This window comes from Sparus aurata, chromosome 5, assembly GCF_900880675.1.
Source record: "Sparus aurata chromosome 5, fSpaAur1.1, whole genome shotgun sequence".
Classification (NCBI taxonomy): Eukaryota; Metazoa; Chordata; class Actinopteri; order Spariformes; family Sparidae; genus Sparus; species Sparus aurata.
In genome coordinates this window covers 23,981,179-23,987,249 of record NC_044191.1, presented here as the reverse complement: position 1 = coordinate 23,987,249, position 6,071 = coordinate 23,981,179, and positions in this window count along the sequence as shown.

The window sequence follows — 6,071 nt, the reverse complement described above, 5'->3', positions numbered from 1 at the left end:
CACATGAATAGCTGGACTGAACATGCAGATGAGATGATAGAAATAAGCGCATGTTCCTATTAGTGCTCATGCCATGCACTTTGACAGCCTTTCTCTCCATCTGCTCTCATTATTTCTGCTCTAGCACCTGGAAATGTGCTTCAGATTGTCCTACAGTTGCAGGGTTTGATGATACTTGCACCCCTCTTCCACTTTCATTCTCAGGTCATTATTCAAACCACTAGTGGGTGCTATATCTGTGTACTCGAGCTTTGCAGTCAGAGCAGACAAATAGAGCAGTGAGCTTCATCTGGGGGGGCAGAATGACCCAAGCACAGATCAATGCCAATGGACTTTTATTTTGTAGGGGAAAGAAAAAAAGCACAAACTTAAAAGAAACTACGATGCTTTTATTGTGGCTTATGTGTTTGTTTGTTTTTTAAGTCCATCTTCTCACTAAAGTTAAGTATTTAAGAATTTTGGACCGTTTCCTGCCCTGATATTTTCCGTGGGAGCTATTTGTAATCACTCCCTGTTTTATTCAGAAGTGACCAATTTAAATCACACAACTTCTCCCATTTATTTAAGTAGGAACGTAAGCACTAAGGTTAAAGTTAGAGGGAAAACATGTTGGCACCGTTGCAGAAGCGAGTGCCAGACTCTGAATACAGGCCAATGAAAACATTGCTTTTGGCTGCTCGACAAGTTGCAAGTAATTAAAATAAGTGAGAAGCCATCAGTTATTTTGGCCCAATTTGAACTTTTCAGCACCAAATAAAATATGTTCTCAAGTTTGGTTTCATGTGTCAATCTGTATTTTATCCTTACAGAGACCTACTACATAGTTTAACAGACTTATTTCAAGTTATTTGTTTTTTTTTTAATTGGCTGTATCTTTTGGTTTGGTTTTGAAGTTTTAAGATTGAGATGTTTACTTTTTTAAAGTCCATTTACAGAGAATGAGGTGTCAAGAGACTAATGTATCTCTGTGTTGGTGTTAAGGACACCCTCTTATCAGATGTGACCACAAGGTGGAACAGCTGAACCAGGATCATGTATAGGGGGGGGAAAAAAGGAGTGGGGCTAATGTCAGTGGAGTGTGGGAGAGAAAAACATTTTGATAAGGGGTTAATGAAAAAGTCAATGGAGTAAGAGAGTGTCAACAGACAGAGCGAGACAGCCAGAAATCTCTGGGGATTCAGCTTCGGCTGCGGACTCTCAGCCTCCCTGTGAATCCTCGCTCCCTCCTGCCCCGTTGGATCCTTCCTGTGTGCTTCACTGACAACCTGGCCATGAAGGGTCGCAACGCTTCAGTGAACTGAGCAAACTTTTCTCTCTCTCACCACACATGCATTTTAAGGTATCGATTCACATGTTCAAAAAGGTCCCACTGCTGCAGCTCTTCACTTAAGATGACGCTGGGAAGAGTAATGGGAAGAAAACGTTCTTTTTTTATGAGGGAAAATTCAGGCAAATCCAAAGTTCTGGAGAGTTTTTCTGGTTTCCATACCAACCTTCCATCAGTTCTGTCATTTGTTTTCTTAAGTAATTTGTATTTTCATTTTAACTCCTCCAGTAAACTATAAATAAGGCTTTTGAAAGCTAAATCTGTTAAAATACATTTTTGCAAATACGTTTTTGTGCTTTCTTGCCGAGTGTTACACGACGAGAATGATACCACTCTAATGTCTGTAGTAAATATAAAGCTGGGCCATGTGTGGAGATAAAATTTCCACTATTACTAAGAATTCACTATATCTTGTTTGGTTAATTAGTACAAAGATTTAAGAGTAAAAAAAAACAAACAATCTTTTTGAAGAGAGAGTTTGTAGGTACATAGGTACAATGTGTTGGATTTAGATTGATCTATTGGCAGAAATGGTATATGATAATAAAAATTGTTGCATTTTTGTTACCTTAGAATGACGTTTTGATCTGCAGAGAGAGCAGATCTTCCTTTAAATAGTTTGTCATGTTGCACCGCCGTTTTTCTACAGTACAGGAACGATTGCACCCTGAAGTCTGTGCAGTAAACACACAGCTGGTCCAGCAGCCTGTTAGCCTAGCTTAGCATAAAGACAGGAAATAGGGGAGCATAGCTGGCCTGCGCTTATTATTAAAGTGATTAAAAAATGCATGTTATCCTGTGTAATGCATACAAAACGGAAGTGTAAAAACAACAATTTACTCCTTAAAAAAATGTTAAACAGAAATATAGAGATACAACAATGTATAAGTGAGATAGTGGGCTAAGCTAACCAGCTTTGTGTCTAACTTTCTGCAAGACAGCAAATTAACTGTATATCCCAAGAACTCCTCCTTTAAAGCACATCCAAATTTCACCCCACCTCTGTTTTTTCATCTTCTTCTTTGTTGTCCTTGTTTTTTTGTTTATTTTCCTTTATAACCATGACAACTGACAGCAGGCACCGCTGTTGTAAATTCAGTCTCTATGATGAATGTAAAAAGGTTTTTCCCCTACTTTTTCCTGGTAGTGACAGCCAAAAGCCAGAAAGCCTCCCCTGTGACACACTCATGTTCCTACCTACTCTCCACCCTTTCATCCTCGAGTCATGTTGCTTCTGGACCGAAGAATTGCATATTTGAATGCTTACCAACCATTTTTCTTCTCAAGAATATTTCTCTGTCTCCGATGCAACTCCTACCACCCATACCACACACAAACACACACACACACACACACATGCACACAACCTCCTCCTGCACCATAACCCCTCTGTATAAGTGCAACAGAACCCCAAATTATGGTCAGCCGCTTGTGAAGTTAGTTTTGCTTGGGAAACCCAAGCTGCCATCTTTAATATCGTAATGTTACCAAATTATACGGTTCTAATTGGGAACTGTTTGATCACACTCTCTGGCATCTGGATAGCTGAGCATGTGACCTCTTTTTCTCATCACCAAAGTATGACCTTTGCTTCTGAACTGCCATAAATTAAAGCACGCCGCTTTACACAGAAGAGAGACCTTCAGCACCCGTCACACCCTGCATGTAGCCAACACCAACAACTCGATATGAGTGTCTGTGATGTAGGTCGGAAGCATATGCACACGAGACAGCAGCGTGTCAACACGACCCGGGCAGCGGTACAATAGTATAGCTGAGAGTGAGGATCAAACATCAAACTACAGGGAATAAAGATTTGTGTCGGCAGTTCAGTTGACAGATTTCTGTTTTAGACAGTGTATCTGGTCTGAATTAATAACATCATCCAGGAACAATAAATCATCTGTGGCTCTCAGTCCCAACCTTTAATGTCTGACGTATCCTGACATCACTGTCAGATGGCCTCGGTAACCCCGTCTTTGACACCACCCATCATCATTGAAGTGGCTCTTTTCATACAGTACGGTCAATGTACTACTCTGAGTGGAAGCTAGACTTTTCAACCATATCCACTGAGCTACCTATTTTTGTTTAACTGTTTACGAAAACTGTTTAACCTCTTTATCTGTTACTCTTAGCCAACGCAAACTATTGTTCTTCCCTCACTTTTGGATTATTATTTTAGATGTTTTAGATTAGTATTAGCATCTGCTCGCCTGCTGACCATTTTTTATTGCAATTCCAATGGAAAACACAACCTCTAGTGGCTGTAGTAATTATTACGGCTGCAAAGGAGGAAGTAGGAGGGTCAAAAGTCCATAAAGGGAGGAGATCGAGCTAAACAGGTAAAATAATTTCATTCAGGAGGCTGCTGTTCTTTTCCAGTGTGCAACACAAAGTCAAGGGTGAGTTCTTTCAACTTACTTCACGTACATAATGTAATTTATGTAATGTATGTAGGTTTGTAACAGAAATTACAAAAGTAACAGTGATTTCAACCTTAACCACCATGTTCTGATAAAAATCACTCATCTAACCAAACCCAACCACTATGTGTGTCATTGTTTGGCGGCGACGGCCATGTTGTTTTGATAACTATGTTATATGCCGTTTTGGGAGACCCTGACAATCGACCTACTTAGTTATTCGAGACAGAGGATGTATTGGAGCTGGACATTCGGTTGTAGACCTCAATGAATCAATGTGTAGGGAAATGAAGACTATATACTACATATATACTACTAAGTCTATATACTACAGACTTTTATAAAAATGTAGGCATTGCAGTCAGCCTACTGGTTATCGTGACATAGAAATAGAAATCTCAAACCTATTTCTTATCCTATATTGATTTGATTTTACTCCTAAATACTCTAAATGTTTAAAAATCAACTCAGAAGTCCATTCAGCTACTCCTCAGTCTTTCCATGTACCCTCTTGCAGCTGCCGAAGTAGGAATCCCTGATCTAGATCACTATGATGAATTTCCTTTCAGATGTACCCAACAGGACATTTCCCACAAACTCCCTGTGACGAGTATTATTTTAACAGGTGTTTAATAAAGTTTAACATTCTTGGGTTGCAACTGCAGTAAAAGCAATTAGCCCCTGACACTTTAAAGCCCCAATGTCTTTTCCACAAATCAGCATTTTAATCTTCAATGTGGCGCCCTCAGCATCACAGTAGCGGCCGTGGTGCTTTTTTTTGTTGCTAATACGCTCCTTATGGTAAAGAATTACATACTGTAAATCACCCATCTGCACAGTCCACCTTCCTTTCATGCCTGTCTCTGTTGAAATTGGCCCGCAGCAGCAGTTCAGCATGAATCTAGCAGCCTCATTACAGCCATGCAAAAAGCCCATTACTTGATCTGCTCTGCCCATAGGGAACAACACCTTTTTCTTCATTAACCAGCGAATAAGAGCTGTTACCCACAGTTTCCATTTCTCTGCACTGTACAGCCTGATGCAAAACAACTCGCCGCTTGCTCAGTCAACTAATTTTCCTCAGATTTTCCCCCCTAACACATTCTGTCTTAAAGCACAGTATCATTAAGTGAGATACTTATGTAGTTTAATAAAAATGTATGCTCATGAATACAACATTTTCCCCAGTAACTCTCGCCCTCACTAATTCTTTGCAGCCTCTGACTGATCCCCAAGCAGTTCAACTGTTAGTTGGCTGTTTCAACCATGAATTCCTCCTTTCTCACCTTGCTTTAACTCAAACACAGTCTCTTCCTTATACGCAGCCAGCCAGATGTTTAGACTGGAAGTTCTCCACAGAGGAGGCCTCAGTGGTGTGTATGGTTGTTATTTATCTAGATTGTATTTTTTCTGTTTAACAGCATTTTTTTTTTTGCCTTCTTTCTGCTCTCAGGGGTGGTTTACTTTAGCCCCAAAGTAGGAGGTGCGGAGAGGAAAGGCTTTGCCAGCATACCCACAATTCACCAGTGGCTGACGGAGCTGATGAAGTTGAAGTTGACAGCTGCGTAAATCACTAGCTCATGGTGCTAATAGGTGGCAGTATAAAATCAAGTGTGGACCACCCATGCTGCGGGGCAGGAATGGGAGCATCAAGTCATATCTACCGTGCAGCACTGTACAGCCATCCGAAACACTTAACCCCCCTCTGGCCGCCAGGCCTGTTCCAGTCCAAGGGGCTCTCTAAGCAACACAGGAAAGGCCCGTCTGGCATCCGTAGCGCAGTGATTCATATTTGGCACTTTCATAAAGGTTCCAAGCTGCTGGAGTTTTTTCGGCGTATTGTCGAACGTTTCACTCCTCAATTGGCCTTTAGGAAAAACCTATAAACATTTCAAGGCCAATAACTGAACAGGAGCCTGTGCTTTATCCTCTTTCACATGAAGATCTCCGTACGCTGTAACATACGTTTTTTATTTTTCCTCTTCACAGTGAGGAGAAAGGGCTGCACACTCACAATTAAGTAGATTTTTTTTCCAACGTGATTGTGTGTGTGTGTGGTATATTTCCACATATGAATGGAGAGGTACTTGAGCTCATACGACAGAGCTGCTAGAAGAGAGGTGTGAAGGTGGCTGTTCACAGGGGCCTCTTCTTTTGTAAAAGGGGAGATAAAACACAAGCAGAGCATGAGGGGGCGGACCCTCGGCACACAAAGCAGAGCATATTGCTCAATAACAAGGCCTGGATCCCCGGGTTCAGCACAACAAAACTCCACTTTGGGTGAAGGGCCCCTGTGCCATCAAGTTTGACCATGCATG